Raw genomic sequence first — 20154 nt, forward strand, 5'->3', positions numbered from 1 at the left:
CTGCCTCAGATAACTGCCAACTACCACCAAAGACAACAACAAAACAGCTAGTGCAAATAAACCGGGCCGGATGCAGCTAATAAAACACGTAACGCTACAATGCTGACTATAAATACTAACAGGAGTTTCTAAAATTATATGCCAGGAGGTCCTCTGTAACTCATAGGAGGATAAGTGTAACATTAAATTTCCCCATATAGTGAACTGCTGCTGCCCAAACAAGTCCTGTGAATTGAGAAGTCAAACTGAGCGGGCCCGGCCCTCGTTATAACTACCATTTATATACAACAACAGGACAAAAGGCTCTGTGTTGACAGGATAACATAAGGGGAACACAGGCCGCACACACCATCTAAAACGTCTCAATTTCACATTTGCTTTGGAAATACTGAGGATTTTTTCACTTCACTTTTTCCTTCCAGAACATCCAACACAACTTTTAAATCGGTCAGTAAAAACATATACACATAATAGTGCAGTTTTTTTTTTTAAGATGGAGGTTTAAAGAGTATCTCATTCAATGCCCCTCATTTCCAAGATGAGAAAATGAAGCCCAGAAAGGGTGAATCACACAAGACCACACAATGTATTAAATGAGAATTCCTGTTAATTATAATTTATACCTATGTCCCATGAAGTAGTCCATTTTCCAATACAGTAAGTTACCTTGTGAGTCTACCTAAGTCCCAGACCACCTTCAGGACAATCAGAGGATGGCGACCATTGTCAGCAGAGGAGCAAACCTGAGTGAGTGGAGGAAGGCTGCAGGGGACATGGTTGTGGTCGTTGATTCTAAATGAACTTAATTCCCATGAAACACCGTAACCTCCAAGTGGCATGACACACCAGAGCATAAGGGCGCAAATACTGACTGAGTCTCCTCTGACCCGAGCTGAGCACAGGGACACATAGTGTGCTTTTCACATCCGGGGACATGTCAACATGGTTTTCACACCCGTCCCCAGGCTGAGCTGCCCAGGGCAGAACCCTCCTCAAAACACCTGAGGGACGTTAGGGGCCATGTTTTCAAGTGTCTGACACACGCTGAAAAGGCTGAAGTCATTACATTCTCAACTATTACATTCAATTTTACGTACTCATTAAAATCTCAACTATATTTAATTTAAATATTTTACTTAAGTCAAACAGGATTCATATATTTATATATTATTTATTCCTCTGCTACACATTTTCCCTCTATTTTTAAATGTGGACATCACTAGATATTCTGAAACTTAGTGGATTTTCAATTCTTTCTCTACGGCCTCAAAGGGAGGCAGTGAGGAGTTAGAAAGGAATAATCTGATTTTCTATCCATTATAAGGGGAGGAAAATTTTAAATGACATTATATTATAGATGCGAAATTGAACTATAAAGAATATAGCGTGTGCATCTTGACAGAATCCAATTTCAAAAGGTGAAAAATGTTTAAATAAACTTTTAAATTACTTCTCCATAAATATCCCATAACATTAAATGTATATAGGCTTAGTTCCTATGAAAGTAATTTTTAAATGTACATTTTTATAAGAAATCAGTTCCCTTGTCAGTTGGGAGAATGAAGTCTGTTACTATTTTTCCATATTCCCCTATTATTCATCTCTTGAATGTGTGTCTCTCATTCATGACAATGTCCTTTTCCTTATGTTTTAAAATAACCTACATATTCACATGTGTGTTGATACACACATCTATATTCTAGCTCAGCTGATGCATCGGCAAATATGTCTGTGAATACACACACGCATACATCTACATGATAGTATGTAATACATGCATACATCCGTGTACATGATACACACACATCTATCTACATGATACACATGCTTACATCCATGTACATGATACACACACATCTATCTACATGATACACATGCTTACATCCGTGTACATGATACACACACACATCTATCTACATGATACACGTGCTTACATCCATGTACATGATAGACACACACAGCAGGAAGGATGGTACAGTGGTTTAGATTCTAGAGCAAAACTACTTGGCTCAAATTCTGGCTCTACCACTCATGAGCTTAGACAAATTACTTAGCCTCTGTGTGACATGGTTTCCTTATCTATAAAATGGGAATCACAACAGTACCTGCTTCGCAGGGTCAACATGTGACTAAATAATTTCATATTTGTAAAATGAATAGAACAGTATCTGGCACTATTAAGTAGCTATAAACAATGTTGAATTTTTGAAAAAATTATTTTTAACTTCCTCTTTCTTCCTTCTCCTCATCATCATTTCCACTGCAATATCTTTATCAAGTGCTTAACTATCAAATCCAGCATTATAGATATTTATATACTTCTTCCCATTAAAAAATAAACAACAGGCCACAGTTAACCTAATGATAATGTGTATACCTAACATAAGAGCATACAAGTGATCGTCAGGGTCAGAAACTACACGGTATAGAATTCAGTGGTCTTCAAACTAGAGTTCATATAACCCTGAATTACATGAAGATTTTTCTAAGGGTAGTTGGGCACACAGTGTGTTTTAGGGAATCAATTTCCAGATCCTCAACTTCTATATAAACTCTTTCCTAAAACTCAACTCATGCGAGAAAGTGCCTCACCCTTTCGCAGTTCCCTTCTCACAACTTCCTCTTCCTCCTTTGTAGGAAACAAGTTCTGCTCTCACCGATCCCTGAGTATACCACAGTATACTGTTCTGAGACAGAACTCCCTTGGGGCACTAAAAACAAACAAAAAAACACAACTCCTCTCCCCAAACAAGGAAATATCCTACCCTTTTCCTCCTGAAAGAAATTTAAAAAATAAAAAATACATACATACATGTACACTTACACACATGCATTAGTTTTAGCTGCTTTAGCCTTCAAAGGAGCAGCCCATTCAAGGTCATGGGGAATAACGCATAAATTTGAAGACTAAGAATAATAAAACTTTAAAATAGAGAATGGAAATTCAAGCACGTTCTCTAAGACACTGTCAGCATTTTCAGATACAGTTCAGAGCTCAAAACAGATGATCATCTTTTTTGTGGAGCACTGAAAGGATAGAGGTTGGAAAACAGAATTACAGTAAGTTCCCGACTTACGAACAAGTTCTGTTCCAGGAGCACGTCCGTAGGTCGGATTCGCTCGTAAGTCCCACAAAGTGAGTCTTATACAGCTTTGACACTTCCTAGCAGTCCCCTCCCCATCACCACTGCTTTTCCTCTTGCTTCCGGACATCCTGGGCTCTGATTGAGCACTGCACTACTGTTCACTATCGCACTGTACAGTGAGCACACAGCAGCACAACTGTGACAACGTCCGGCAGACACGTGAGCTACTTCCGCGACTTGTTCGCATCTACAAATGTTGGTAATGCGAGGTCGTATCTGTGCAAGTTCGCAACTCGAATGTTCGTGAGTCGGGAACTTACTGTAATTGAAGGAAAGGAAGGAAGACAAGAACAAAGCAGGAAAGAGAGGAGGCGAGGCAAACTGATTGAGTATTAAAGGAAGAAGTCCTATCAAACAACAACTGCAGAAACTTCACAAATTAATGGAGCATAGTCAGTGACTGAAGTGTCGTATTATCAAAACCAAGTGCCTGAGTGCTACTTAGTCGATAAGAAATCATGCACATCTCTAAACATATCACCGGCCGCATAAGAGAGAAATCAATACATACTTTTCTAAAAGCAAAGCTTAAGCAGAAGATAAGAGAAAATATATAGGTCACAGAAAATAGAAAACTAATGGTATTCTTCCATGCAGACTTAAAGCAATTCTAGTCACTAATGAGCAGAAGGGCAGAGGGAGGGAGACCCTCCAGGAGATAACACGCTAATGAGAGACACACGGAATGGTTCAGACTTATCTTTTTTTAGTAACATTTCTATATTAATCAGGATGCAGGTTTGTCCTTGTCAGCAATGATTCTGTATAATCTACCATGACTATACATGTGTGTGTATACATATATATTGCATGTATACATTATATTATATGTATTATATTATATACACACACACCAGGTTTAGTAAGGCAGTTTATGCATATTTGAAATTGAAAGCCAGAAGCTAACTATTATTTTAACAAGCTGTCAAAATACGCACAGAAACATTTTTTGCCAAAGAAAGATTGTTTATACTGGTTTTTTGAAAAGTAGATGAAACTTTGAATTCCCTAAACAAACCAGAGGCATACAAAATTATCATAAAATACCTATGACACACATGACTCACATGTGCCAGAAACCTTCATAAGATTTATTCCCAATAAATGATCCCTGGTTTTGAACTCAGATAATTTGTTGCCCATTTTTCTACAACATAGTTTATAGTTTTCTATTGTGGAAGAGAAAAGAAAGGACAAAACTGCACCACCAGTATTTTATTATTATTACTTATTAGTGAATTTTATGTCACTCTTGAAATATACTCGACTGTTGACTTCCTGTTTCTCTGTCACTGAACTCTCTGGATGGGCCCAGCCTCAAGTCTCTGGCCTGCTAAGGGAAGGCAGGGACGAATGTAAACAGCTGGTGCTATTACAACGCTCCAATTCAAAGCCACCTTATTACTCTCTTTCATACAGCAAGCTGCCACCATCTCCTCCTCCAACACGCCTGACCCTCCTACACCAATCTTTTCCGTAGCACTTATCTACCAACAGGTAATGTAATTTACACGCTTACTGTCTTTTTTTAATGTCTCTTCCTATTAGAAAGCAAGCTTCACCAGGGGAGATACGCAGTTTTGTTCACTGACCTATCCCAGGTACCCAGAACAGTGTCTGATGCACAGTAGGTGCTCAAAAATACACTGAATAAATGAACTCTTACTTTGCCTGGAGCTCTATGTACCAAACTCCCCAAACGAGGCAGCACTAAGTAACTAAACCACATTTGGCTCTCACTACTTAAATGGCATGTGATTATCCTCCACCAGTGTCATGAGTCCATTGCTACAGTTGGAAATAATATACGAGTATGGATAGTTCAGTCTTTTAAAAAAAAATGTATTGGCTTTATTGGGGTGATACCAGCTGATAAATAAATATATAGGTTTTCAGTGTACGATTCTATAACACATCATCTGTATGTTGCATTGTGTGCTCACCGCCCATAGCTCAGCCTTTGTTAAAACCTTAACCACACTTCTGCTCCTGGCTGGCCTCCTTTATCGTCACCAGAAGCCAAAGCATCGCATTGTTTAGCTCCTTTCCTGTCCCTCTTTGGCCAGTGTCTTCACAGGCTCCTGCCCTGAACGCCTCTCCCACAGGCTCACTACCTCCGATCGTTTTTTTGTGTGCTCCGCCCCGGATGCCTTCCCCGCCTTTACAGGACATTGACTCCTCTGAATTTCTGCCCATCAACACCATCCCCAACCACCTCCGTAAAAGCCCATCATAAAATACATTTTAAAAGAGGAAATTAAGATTAAATGAGGTTGTAAGAGTGGGCCCTAATCCAAAATGACTGGTGTCCTTGGAAGCAGAGGAAATTTGAACAGTGCCATGTGATCAGAGCACAGACCCTTGGAAGACACGGGGACAAGTAGCATTGGCAAGGAGAGAGGCCTCAGAGGAAAGCAACCCGCTGGACTTCAAGCCTCTAGAACTGTGCGAAAATAGATTTCTGTTGTTTAAAACCTAAAAAACAAAAGCCCATTAATAAAGGATTCATATACACATGTGTGAATGTTTTATATAAATAGATGGTATAACTAAGTACATTGTCTTAAACTAAGTACATACAGAGGTAAATGCCACCTATAGGACAGGATGAAACCAAGAGATGGATCACCTTGATTGTTAACATGAAACAGCTCCAAGGCTCAATTACCTGCCTTTGAATCAACGAGGGAAAAGAAAAAAAAAGACTGGAGGGAGCTGCCCCTAACGTGCAGGGTGATTCTGAGCAGTCCAAGTATGAACTGACTGGCTACTCCTACCAGTGTCTCAAGCTAACCCAAGAATCACTCTTTCACACAGCAAAACAATCATTTCTGTCCTTTTAGTTGTGAAAAGAGAAAGCTCCCTAATATAACATGTAGTTATAAGTGATTAGTACAGAGTAGGCACTCAATAAACATTTGCTGAATAAGTTAATAAATCAATGAGTACTTCCCTATGGTTTGGGAAGCATGGCCGAAGTTAAATTCCAGACTTTTAAATGTGAAAGTTTATTATCTCAAAAATATTTATTACCAACTGATAAATATAATAAGTTATGTAAATGCATCTGTACGCTCAATAAGGACTTTATGCGTTCTTATATTCAACACATCAAACTATTGTGAGACAATTTTATAACAATTGAAAAACTTTTGATTTTATAGTCAAATACTTCTCAAGTGACAATTTATGCTTAAACAGCTACCAGAGAGTAAATACCTGTTTCCAATATTAATGAGTCAAAAACAGTAAGAAAATTAGTTTTCATATACTCTGTTTTGAAGCAATATGTATTTTGTTATAATAATTTTGATTCTGCTCTCCACCAAATACACTTAGCATTCCATTTTTCCATATTTAAGAAGGCGAACCACATAAAATAATGGGAAGCATTCCATCCTCAACTACTTTATACTCAAGGAAGTATACAAGGTATTAAATACAAAGACTCTTTCAAAAATAGCGAAGTTCATTAAGAATTTCTGTTGTTTATGACATTTCAAAAGAACATTGCTAAGAACATTTCTAGGATTCTTTTTAATTTGTATACTTTTAGTATTAAAAATTAGTTATTGGGATAAAATACATTTTTTTAATTAGCAAGGCTTTTACAAGTCAAGTGATCAGTAAGTATTCATAGACACCTAATTTTTTTTTTTTAATTTGCCCTCTACCCAAAAATATAATCTGGGCTAAATTCAATTTACTGACCCAAAAATATGAGAAATTCAAAATCAGAAACTCTAATACAGGTAAATGAATGAGTGATGGAGGTAGAAGAAACGGTAGAAACGATAAGGTAGTGATCTTTCTAGCATGGTCTAAATGGACTCCTTCCTATGAAGTGGAAGTTCTGTAAAAGGCCTGTTGAGAAACCCAAACTTTATGACTTGTCAAAAAATAATGTGAAAGACTTTGAAATATGCAAAAAAATATTAGTGGGTATCCTGTCTCGAGTAACCTTCTAGGATATCGGATTCTGTAAGGGCTTAAGTCTTTTATTATCTTTCAGCTACTTTATAACATAAAACACAATAATACAGATGACTCGTTTCCTCAGAAATGTAAATAAATTTTGTCCAGGGTGAAAAAAATATCACTGATGCTCGTGATCCGCGAGACCACTGCCCTGTGGATATTGACCACATCTATTGCACACTCAACACCCCGGGCTGCCTGTATAGGAGTGCTCTTTTAATCCTTCTTTGAACAAACTGTAACATCCTACTGGTTCCCTCATTAATTAATAAGTGAAATAAAAATTGTTGACACCTTTTTATATTTGTATAAGAGTCATGACTTTTTAAAAAACCTAACCTTTAACAGAGTCAATAAGTACTTTTGAAATGACATTCACTTTCCATGAATACATTTTCTTAAAATTTCCACTAGATTGTAAGTCATCCCATTTAAATTATTCAAGCTAAAATAATAAAGCATGCTTCAGTGAGTCCCAAACACCATCATTACATGATGTACTTTTATTGTTTATATACCACTGAGAAAGAAAAAAGCTTCCAACTAAGCTATGACACAGGCTCGTTTTGTTTGTTTTTTTATCATTTAAGAGTTCTTATATTTTTTAATCCATCTTTGTCATATACTCCACTGTTCTGCTTCCATGCTTTTGCATATATACAATTTATCTTTCTAAGGCCAAATCACAGGATTTGGCAATTACAGTAGTTCCTAAGATGCACATAATTGAAACCTATTCACACATGCACAGACAATGATGATGATATCAAAAGTACCACGTGGCCAACAGAGAGTTTAAGAAGCTATCAATTTAAAGATGCATGCTAATTTCAGGTATGCTGAAATATGGGAAAATGTGCATCTTACAACCCATCAAATGCCACAGCTGTAAGTGCAGAAATATATAACACAATTATAAGTGGCAAAGAACTTACCATCAGAAACCCTTATCACTTACATGGCCATCATTTGCTTAAATATTAGAGCTAATATAGTCTATACAGATTGCTAGAAATGTATAAATCTTAAAACTAAGAACCAAAATCACAGGGAAGCCCGCTAATCCTTCAGAAGTAAAAGGTGGGGTCTTGACTGAGCCAAGGTTATTTAATATCTTATTGACTGAAAGAGTAGTGATGGTGGCTTGCTCTGTAGTAGACAGGCAAGAAAGATGTCATAGACTAAAAAGGGCTGGCTCAAAGTAAAACGATGAATGAAAGAAAACAAACACCCATCCTCCCTAAGGAAATCATCTTCCCCCTCCTTCCTGATGTACTGCTGAGTCCCCTTCCCATTTTCAATCTAGTATGAATTAACAGCTTGCTGTTATTATAACAACAATCTCAATCAATAGATCACAAGGCTTTTTTTACTGACAGGATAGGTCTCTCCAACTAGTTGTTATCTCCTGGAGAACAAAGGAGACAAAGTTCTCCCCTGAAAACTCAGGTACTTTTTCTAAATTAAAAACCTAATATTCTATATACTTACTGGTAAAATCAATTAGATTTCCTGCTAAATTTGACTTAATTTTTGGCCTTCTATAACATGGTAAACAAGTTTCGATTGTCTCTTTCTTGCTGGGATCTGCAGCGTTGCCTAGGATATAGTAGGAGTCATAAATACTGCTAAACTTGACCGTAAACGTTCTCTCACCATAGCCTTGCCTCTCCCAATTAACCTATGAAGCGCGTGTGGCAGCGATCACTATTCCCCTTTCATACATGAAGAAACTTGAGCTTAGACCGTTTAGGACTTTGCCCAAAGTCACACAGTTAATAAGTGGCGTTGTCAAAACTCCGTCCCAGGCCCTGTGACGCTGGGTCCAGCCTATTTCTTACAATCACAGACTTAATGTGCCGTGCCGTGAGCTTTCCTCCCCTCTCTTCCCTCACATAACAAATGGCACTTGTCCGGAGGATCTGGCTTGCTCAGTTACTGAAACCACAGCCAGAGTAAGTTAATCATTATTAATGCGGTAATTCCCTACCTGGTTACACTTGCGTTTTAGCAGGGATATAAAAAAATTAGGTACAGCAGAGTCTACTGGAAACACACAGCCTCGACAGTCAGGGGACCGGGACACTTCATTTTTCGGTGCCTCAAATTCTTCACTTGTGAAAGCGAGGTGAAATGTAGATGAACTGAGGTCTTTTCCTAATGAAGAGCCTAATGGTCTAAATCCTTAGCGATGGCATCAATCAGATCACCTGCTAAATTTTACTTAATATTTAGTTTTCCAGTGATGTGGTGAAAGAAAAAAAAAATGAAACTGTAGAAATACAGCTGCTATATACTACAATAGAATACATGAACAGAACTAGAACTCAGAATCCATGAACAGAAACTTAACTATTGCGTTGTCGGAAAAGTCATGACGCACTTTTGCAACGAAAAACGTAGAAAAATACATCATGACTTTTCCAACAACCCAATATGTTCTAAGCATGCTGCCTAAGCATGCTGTCTGTACTCAGTTAAAACCACTGAAGGATTTGAGGATAAGAACTATATGTAGACAATCGCCACAGCAGCCGGCCTAAGTACACAGGGTGCCGTTACATTTTACTAGCTTCTAACATACTCTTTTTTTTTGTAGATAGCAAAACTACACTTTTCTCATTACAAATGCCCTAGTTCTTCCCACAAAATGATTGTATCATCTTCAAATGTCAATAATTTGTCCCTTAAAGCAAACATATAAAACCCTCTGTGACATATGAAAAACGTTTACCATGTCTTTTAGTTGCTTCAAGAGCATATAAATCACTGAGTTTCTAAGTTTCTAAAAGATTTAAAAGTTAAATTTCCCATTTTTTTTGTCTTTTGTAGTTTTCAGGCCTCTTAATCTGTTTCGATCTCCGAAATATAAATTAATTTTTCAACAAGTGACTAATACTTGTATTTTTTACTATTTGACTAGCATAAGGCTTTGTATGAGCAAATTTTTCTTGTATGAGCACATTTTCTTTGTATGAGTAAATTTCTACTAAAATGTAAATTATTTACACTTAACCTATCAGTTGAGCTTTTTACGAAAAGTAGTTTCAAAGTGGCCAAACACTTTGATCAACTTTTATAGAAAGTTATTATAATTACTATCAATATCCATGACATACTATTTTGACAAATGAGTAACCTACCCCCGTACTACCCTAAATTACAAAAAAAGAAAACCTACCTTAAGTTACCAATAAAATTTTTCCTCCAATCTTTCTCCTTTGCCTCTGCTCTATTTCCCCTCAAAAAAATTTTACCTCAAAAATTTCCAAAGAGAGTAAATTTTCTTGATTCTCCTATCCCTCTGATCTTTTTATCACTTTCTTTGAGAAGGTAGCCAGAGCTTCAGATATAAAATGTAACTCAAACTCAAGATATTTGAATTTCAATAAATAAACCAAACAGAATATACATGTAAATATCTGGGCACAGAAACTGAGTTTCTAAGGAAACGTTATACATCTGTCGCCTTTTGCTTTCCTGTCTTACACACTACACCGTCTGCACAAGCAATGGGAGAGGTTAAGGGCATGGACTGTGGGGGCTGATGGCTTCACCCCGACTCTTGCCTCCACCACTTAGCAGACTGTAAGCTGAGCCCCTCTCTGTACACTAATAAAATGGACATAAAAGTATACAAGTCCTAGGGTTGCTATGTGAGATGCATGTCAAATTACTTACATTAATTTTATGGGAAATATATATATATATATACATGTGTGTGTACGTATATGCATATATATACACACACATACATATATACATATATGTATGTGTGTGTGTGTATATATATATACACATGTGTGTATATATATATATATATATATATATATATATATATGCTTAGAACAATACCTGACTTATAGGAGGTGTTCTATGAGCATCGGTTGCCATTATTATTAATTTTTCCCCTGTTTTTCCCCTGATCCACACTTTAAGTCAATCTAGCCTCAATCATTTTACATGGACCTACCTGCCCAATCAAATGGGAATATAAGTCACACTGCTCATACACACTTAAGCATAATACAGTTGATTTCAGAGAATAAATCTGCAATGGTGACTGATGTTTACACTGGAGACAATATGCTGGATCCTCAGTCCATGTCTGGGCTGGCTTGAAATTGCAGAGTTGAGAAGGTTAATTACCATTTAAATATGATGATTGGCCATTACCTTGTTTTCCTTTTGAGAAAAGGGCAAACCATCTTACTATATGCAAAAATGTTCCTGTTGTAAATTTATTCATTGCTGTTTATGACCTCTAGTTTTCTTTCAAATCAAGCAATTAAATTTTAAACAAACACTTGTGCAATAGAAGCCAAAATGACTTCCTCAGCATATTTAGTACTTCTTAAAGGTCCCTCCCCCCCCCCCCCCCCCCCCCGGAAGTTAACACCCTCCATTAATATTTATCCTCTTCTTCGAAGTATCAACAACTATCGCCAACTATGCTGCCTAAGGGAAGCCCGTTGCCAGCTTAGGCATCGGAAGTTAATAATAAAAGGATTTGGTTGGGTGACAAGATACATTATAAAGAACTAATATCTCATCCAATTGAAAATGCTAGCATAAAGAGGCCAGGAGACAACCAACTGTAAAAATATTAAGAAATAGGTAACAATCAAAGCCATTCTTTTTCACTCCAACTAGATCTACTAGCTGCCAAAGTTACTTTCTACTTACATCAGTATTACCTCGGGGGACCTTTTGTTTTCCTACAAAGGTCAGTCATGCTGCATGACTTAACCAAGCTATTTCTCTACGTTGCTTTCCAAGCCGAGAAAGCACACCTGTAAAGAAAGCATACATCATTCACTATTACCAGGACGTTATTAACTCCTGTTGCTCAGGAACCGAAATAGTGATACAGGGTTCCTCTTACAGAGAAACCAAGAAATCTGCATCTTCACCTGCTATTGGTATCACATAAGCATCTCATATTTTTTACCGTTTATTATGAGTATAGGACGGTTGTCAGGCCATACTAGCCGCACTTGATACCCAGTTTCTTACACTCATCATCAAGAAGCCTAAAATGTCACCGTTAAAATCATTTTAGGTCTTCAAAGCTTTCGGAGGAGAGGAAACTGTAGAACAGACTGTCTAGAATTGAGGATAGAAGAGTAGTCTAGGACTTAGATGCCATAGAGGAAAACAAATGGAATCAGAAGACGTTGTCAACAGGAAAATGATATTGAAATTGCGTTGAAAAGAACTCTGATGGTGATATAGTATTAGTGGAAACAAGAGTCAAAGAAAGAGAGGCCATGCAGAATCTTAGTGAGGGGCGAAGGGGGCCTGAACTGAAGCACAAAGAGAAACACCCGATATTTCACAAGTAGACCCCAAAAAACTCTGTGTCTAACTGTATGTAGATGGTAAGAAAACAGAGGAAGTTAAAGACGATGCTGAAGCCTCTAACTTCGCCTTGTGACTAAAGGTAATGCCAAGAACCCAAATAATAACCGAGGAAGAGAACAAGGCTAGGGTTGGAAAATTCTACAGAATACCATCATACAGATACATCCAGTAGACAGCTAAAAATGTAGGCATGGCGTTTAGGAAAGGAGTCAAGGGCAGTTGGCAAAGGGAAAAGAAAAGAAAGCCAAGAAAAGAACCAGCAAAACAGAGAGCTCAAAGAACCAGAAAGAGAACTATATATGACAAGGGAGAAAGATTCGAGGAGATTTACAGTATCTGATTCTGCTAAGAAATCAGAAAGCATTTGAATTATGGCCATTGGATTTAGCAATAAGGTTTGGGGATTTTTTTTTTCCAATGAGTTTCTGTAGAGGATTGGAGATAGAAGTCTAATTTCAGTGGATGGAGGGGATAAATGAATAAAGGAACTGAAGGGAATTCAAACGACTTAACTCTTTCTAGAAGTTTGAAAGTAAAGAAAGAGAAAATAGGCCAATTGGTCTCTGAACCCTGACAGATTCTAGGAAGTGCTAGTCTCTGTCACTACTGGATAGGAGAGGGGAGAAAACAGAAGGCGTTCAAGGCGACTCTCAAGTCCCTAAATTTGATTCATGGGAAGAGAGGTGAGGATCCAACGACTCAGCTCCAGGGTCCCACTCAGGAGCCTGGGGCCTCCAGAGGCTGCTAAGCACTTGACATGAGGCTGGTCCAACCTGAGACGTGATTCTGGAAAACCCACACCAGGGCCGCAAGGCTCAGTACTTCAAAATTTAGGATTTCAAAAAATGCAAACTATCTCATTAATATTTTTAATATTAGTTACATGTGGAAATACTACTTCGGCTATATTGAGTTCAACAAAATATATTATTAAAATCAATTTCCCCTGTTTCTTTTTACTTTGTTAACAGGCCAACTAGATAATTTAAAATAACATGTTGAGCCCCCCTGATATTTCTACTGGACATTTCTGATCTAGAGAATGAATACACACTGGATTAAATTAGGAAAGGAGCAGGATTCAGATAGGTTCTGTCGGAGCCAGTCCTTCTGTATCACATTAGAGTGACGTTTACAAAGGGGTCACCTGGGCAACTTCAATATTCTAGAGTCTAAGAAACTAAGGCCCTCACTGATCAGGTGGCTTTGGTCATCCGCCTAGTCAGGAGCAAAGCCCAGACCAGAACTCACCCAGGAGTTTACCTCTATTATTCCACCTCTTAAAATGCCAGTGAAAATTTACAAGTCTGAATAAAAAAAGATAATAGTAGCATGACTGTTATATACATCATAATCTATTCCACGGCCAATAAAATGCCTTGCTTCCAGTAAAAATCATAACAAAATCATGACCACAGTAAACACAGAGTGTTCTGTGTGCACCAGTCAACCTATAGCTAATTTCTAAGGCCTGTCAACCTATGATTTGTTTTGCTTTCGTTGTACTTCAGTCATATATACACTTTGAATTTATTTCAACCCAGTTCCACACTAATTTTAAAGAGAGCATCATCCATTCAACAATATACCTCTTAAAAAAAAAAAAACTGTAAAAAGCATACTTGAAAAAGTCCAAGTAACGTACTTCTCAACTCTTGTGACATTATTACCTGTCATTCGAGACTAGGAACTAAGACATCAGGGTGCTCTTAAGTACAATGCTTTTGGAAAGCTAAAAATTAAAAATGTCACAGTATGGCTACAGTATATGACGATATACAGTATTTCAACTTTGGGCAGAACTGAAAGTCCTACTGTGCCCACTGAAACCTGCAAAGCTCATTCAAACACTATGTTACAGGTCAGCCATAGTTTCAGGATGACCAATAATTATGACCAACCAAAACCTTTGGCTGTAATTTCTTCAATACCCCAAGTTCCTATACTTGTAAATCTATTTACACTTCCCCTGTAAGAAAGAGCACATTAAAAAAAAAAAATGACCTTTTCTTTTCATGTTAATTTTCCATGTGAAACTGAGGATTAAATTGATCACTTTAAACTACACAGTACTTAATTTTGTGAGATAGTTTAATAAGTTAATAACTGCCAAAATCATTATTTTCTTCATGTAGTTATTACTCCAAAATACAGTGCTGAAAATGAAAAAAAAAAGATTATTTGATTAGACAACATGGTTATTTTGTTCTGTATATTTACCCAGTATTTATTTTAACAAATAAAACTACTATTTGTATTCAAAACTGATATTACCGAGAGGAATTGAAATAAAGAATAGCAGCTTCCACTTCTTGAATATCTGCTATCTCAGTGTATCATGTGGCTAAAAGCTGATGCAAATGCATCCAGCTAATGGAGTCAGGCACGCACAGGGTGACTGACTTGCAAGGAGGAGTTCTGAATTTTGAGCGCCAGGTTTCCATTTCTTTGCCTTGCCTCTTGTAGCCCCTCCTCACATAACTGGAGTCAGTGTCCTCAGTGATTTCAGAGGTATTCCATTCCGGGCTTCTCTGTGGCAGACTCCCCACTGGCTGGCGGGACTGCCCCAAACCCAGACCCAGGTGTCACTTCAAGCTGAGCCTCAGCGCCTTAAGCGTTTCCCAGTTTCCCCTGCTTGTATGTGCCCCTTTCAGCTTACTACATATAGTAGGTGCTAAATGTACTGCTGCCATCTTTTCTCAGTAAAGCCTGATTCAGCCTGGGGCCCCTTCACTGCTGGCAGACTGAATCACAAGGGCAGTGTCTGCGTCAACTACTCAGATTAACCTAGAGTCGATGGGGAGGAAATTATTAAGTATCTCCTGTAGATTCAGTATGAATACTCGATGCAGTATTTACCCCAAGCAATGTTGTAACGGCCTCCCAATGTGGTACAATGCTTATAATTTGGTATAAAGGGTTTTTTATTTTCTGAACACTTAAAGCACTGCTGAGAGATAAGGTCACAAAGTTCAATGACAGTCTTCGGTTTTTCACTGCTAATGAAAATCCGGCCATGTTTAAGACTTCACTGGTGCAGGCTAATATGTGATTTAGACATGGACACGCTGCTTATATGAGGCGAAGCTTTGACACTTGGTTCAAGATCAACAAACCTATTTACCACTCCGCCATGCAACTGCTCACTCTTGCCTCAAAATTTTACACACCCCATCTTTAAAACTCTCTTCTCTGCTTCTTCAGTCAAGTATGTACCACCCCATCTTTATAAACTAGTTTCCAAGTCACACCTCTTTTTCTTTCAGCCCCTCTTCCTTCAGAAACTCATCAGTCTCCATGTCATATCAAGAGCCGCTCATGCGGCTCTATCAACTCATCACACACCATGTATGCTCGCCTCATCTCCACACTGGTCAGATGATGCACGCGGGTAGGAACTCTATCTGCCATTTCTGTTGTGCCATCTGACATTTCTCACCAATGGCATGCTGTTAAACCAGACAATTTAATTTTTAGTAAGTGTTATAACCATGATGTGTGGTGCTTGCCAACTTTCCTGATATAAGTACTCCCACCATGGCTGAATTCAAGCTCCCAACAGGAAGTAGCTAAACGCGGGGCTGGGAATAAATGTGCGCACTGACTCCTGGGAGCCATGCTGGCACGATTGCTGATTTAGTAAACAGCAAGCTTCCCTTCCAATGTGCCCAATGGCCACATTTCGTGTAAGTTTCAAATGTGTCTATTTTTCAATTGTGTCATATTCAAGATGCATCCAGCAATACAGTTCCATGAGGAAAGGTGCTTTGCCTGTCGACTCCCTTTACTGTTGAGTCACAGTTCCTACTGCTGTGCCCAGAGGGAGCTTTAGAAAATATGTGCCAAATGAACACATTGTCAATACTTTTAAATAACACAAAATATTACGCACGTATCATAAATTTGACCTACACATGTGGAAAATAAACCATGGAGAAAAAACTGTCAAGTTAAAGGTACCTTACAAAGTATCAGGTGAAATCCTTTCATTTTATTTAAAAAAGAATGCAAAGACATTAATTGAAAAGTTAATTGGCACACAGTCCCTTATGCCAGAGTGAGCCTGGAACCCAGGTCTCTGGGTATCTGGTCCAAATCTTTTCTGAGTAGATCATCATGGTTGCCCCTTGAGTTATTGCCTGCTTGAGCTAATAACCTATTGAGAAGCTGCCAGCATTTTGAAACCCAGACTTTTTCATTGGCTTTCCACATTAATATATAATGCAGAAATACATTGGACATAATGTCTGATAAAAGAAAAGTCAAGCTAATTATAAGAATATCAGTGACAAAAGAAAGACTATAATTATAAGGGATATAGAAGATGACCTTTTCTTCACATGGCATCATAGGAAGAGAGGCTAACCCAAATCCTATATTCGTATTGTCTTTAAATTTGGAATCCTCTATAAACATATTTTATTAATATCCCTTCTGTCTAATCATTAGCACAGAGGTCATATAAAATTAGACCTTATATTCAGTCCAGAAATGATTACCAAGGTCTTTCCACAATTCAGACGCATAAAATATAAAACTGTAAAAAAAGGCCAAGAATCTATCAACATCTTTATAAAATTTTAATAATGACATATATATAAATCATTAGGTTAGAGAAAAAATTTTTCTTTAGCCAATACTTGGAATTTTTACCTATATATGTTTTTAAGATATGAATTAAGATACGCTCGTAGAAATCATAATCTCCTATGCTGAATTTCTATGAGCGGTTCATTGAGGTTGACAGCCTCTAAAAGTGCTTGTACTATGAAACACACCAGTGAAGTAGGCTCTTAATTTAAAGAACTGATCAATAACAAAAATTATAGCTGAAATTACAGTATTTTAAGGAATGATAGATGATAGCTGCCCTTTTCCTGAGAAATTCCTTTTCTCTGTTTCATTACTGGTTATCATTGAAAAATCACATACAATAAATGTGCTAAAGAATCATACCACCTTGAAGATAACAAAAAACATCACCCCTCCTCCCATTTCTACAGCAAAAGTGAATATTCAGAGGTAACTGCAGTAGGTGAAGTTCATTAGCCAACGCGCCCCAACACCTACAGCAGTTAGTTATCTGACTTTTTTCCAGTCTGATCTTATTACCACCTAATTACCCATACTGCTTTTCTTCCTTTTTGTTAAGCTGAAATTCACTGAAGCAGTTTAACCTTTCATTTACAATCATTAAATATACCCCCCTCCTTCGCTGATAATTAGCCTTTCTCTTTATTAACTAATCTCCCCCCCTTGATTTATTACAAATCTTTTTTGCCAAATTTGGACCCATTCTGTTAATATATTCTTTACCTTCTTTCAACTCAATTAACACACTGTCACTGTTACCAAAGCTTCCCTATTATTTCTTCCAGTTCTTATTGCTCTTTAAAGATCCTCTCGTAGAATAATGAATTTTTAATAAACCTGGAATATTTTAATAGTTCTTATTTAACTCTACAGTGAAATTTATGGGAGACTTACTACTCACACTGCAACGTTTCCTATTGTATAGTCATAATACTCCATGGTAACTTTCCAGCAAGGCAAACACGCAAATCTTTGCCATGTAACTTATGACCTCTAAAAACACAGTAAGCCATATTGTAATTACCATATCCATGGTCAAATCAGACAGCGCCAGTTTCTCCGTCAGCAATTTCAACCTCCGTACAATTTTTAATAAAGTGAAACCTATACTTGTGGTGCCTTCAGTAAATATTAATATGACCTCTGGATGTGAGTAAACCTGACATTCGACTATGCAAGCAGTAACCTTTCAGAATATGGGTCGCTAAGGATTCTCATCAATGGAAATAAACAATTTAAAAATATATATGTATTCCTGCTCCCTTCTTGGAAAGAAAGGTTTTCCTGCCCCAAAGCACTGACAAAATTTGGTGGATGTCACTTTAAGCGCTTTCCCTTTCTTATCAGCCACAGACACATTTCCCAGCAAGTGCCACCTCCATTCACCAAAAACAGTGATTTTTTTTTTTTTATCTTGTAAAAGAAAAAGAAAAATGGGAGGGTAACTACTGACCCTGGATCAAATAAGGTTAAGTTCAGTTTTGAGACTTCCTCCCCATTTCCAGGACCTAAGCTGTGAAACAGAATAGGGAATCTAGGATCATTTTTTATAAGGACAGTGGACAGAGTGCTGCCTAGTGGGAAATGCATCTTAAGTTGACAAAAGTGACAGAGAGAAACAGAACATGATTAACCATCAGAGTCTCAAAACCTCAACCTCAGGAATAAATTACAAAGAGTAAAGAAATTTAAGATTTCTACAGCTTCCTTATTTTCAAATAGGAGAGGATTTTGCTCCCATCTTCTTGTAACACACCAACCTGACAGCTTTTAATTTTTCAATTTCACTAATTTCAACAAAAGACTTAAACTTAATAAGCATATACTCATTTGATGCCTTTGACCAAAAAAGCCCTGGTGTCCAAATTCTCCTCATTTGTTCTACAATTTCTGTTGAATGTGCCATCATGGCTATCACGCCTTAAAAAATTTCAAATCAGGTTTGACTCTAGCTACAAAAGTATACAACATCTTTTTCTAATATTCTGAGGAACTGATTTATTTCCAGCTCCTTAAATGTTCCATCTTTAGGCCTAAAACTATTTTCATGCAATTTTTTAAATGGAAGAGACCTCAGAGACAAACTACACCTCTTTATTTTGCAAATGCGAAACCTGAGCCAAAGAATAACTAAGATAACCTGTCCAGGTCGCTCAGCCTGTTAGCAAGTGACGCAGCTGAAAGAAGTGATATCTCCCAAGCCGAGTCCTGTATTCTTTCACCAAGGACTCGGCAGGTCAAGGCTTACAGATTTGCTTTATGTAAAAGAAAATAATTTGTAATTAGTCAGATACTTAAAACCAGTGTTTTCCAAATGCTTGATAAGAATCTTTTATAAAAGTTCATTTCCTTATACATCTTTAAGGTCGTATTAGAACTGTTTGCATTTTTAAACCACTGAACATGATTTTCCATTGCTACTCTAATGAACGAAAACAAAAATAAGGGTTTGAAATAATACCCATTTGTTCTCACCATTCTCTAGGACAGAAGTTGGGCGGGTTCGGCTGGGCGCTCTGCTGAGGGTCTCAGAAGGCCAAATTCAAGGTGTCGGCTGGTCTGGGCCCTCTCTGGAGACTGGGAGACAATCCATTTCAGGATCATTAGGTTTTTGGCAAAATTCAGTTGTAGGCGGTTGTAGGCCTGGGGTCCCATCTCTTCGAGGCCTTTGGTCAGAAGTCATTCTCAGTTTGTAGAGGCAGCCTGCTGTCCTCTGCTCATGGCCCCTGAATCTTCAAACCAACAACAGGGCATCGACCCCTTCTCCCGCTTCGGGCCTCCCCGACTGCTTCTGCTGTATCAACCTCACTTCCTCCTTCACCTCTGCTTTTAAAAGCTCCTGTGATTACACTGGGCCCACCTGGATACCGTCTCCATTTTAAGGTGAGCAAAAGGTCAACCTTTACAACCTGCACGTGCAAAGCCCCATTAGCAATGCAAGGTAATTTATTCATAGGAAAGACAGCTCATCATGTTCATGGTCCTGGGGAGCAGGGCACAGAATCTTCCTGGGATCAAAATTCTGCCCACTACACTCAGCACCAATTTTATTTAAGGAAATGGGACTGTTTTG

General features: G+C 37.8%; 1 protein-coding gene across 1 annotated transcript in view; it reads right to left on the reverse strand.

Annotated features, from left to right (window-relative positions):
* The window catches only part of IMMP2L (inner mitochondrial membrane peptidase subunit 2), a 772705-nt gene that overhangs the window by 697331 nt on the left and 55220 nt on the right, over positions 1-20154 (reverse strand). The gene's annotated exons all lie outside the window — the stretch shown is intronic.

Source organism: Hipposideros armiger, unplaced genomic scaffold (assembly GCF_001890085.2).
Source record: "Hipposideros armiger isolate ML-2016 unplaced genomic scaffold, ASM189008v1 scaffold_192, whole genome shotgun sequence".
NCBI classification, from domain to species: Eukaryota; Metazoa; Chordata; class Mammalia; order Chiroptera; family Hipposideridae; genus Hipposideros; species Hipposideros armiger.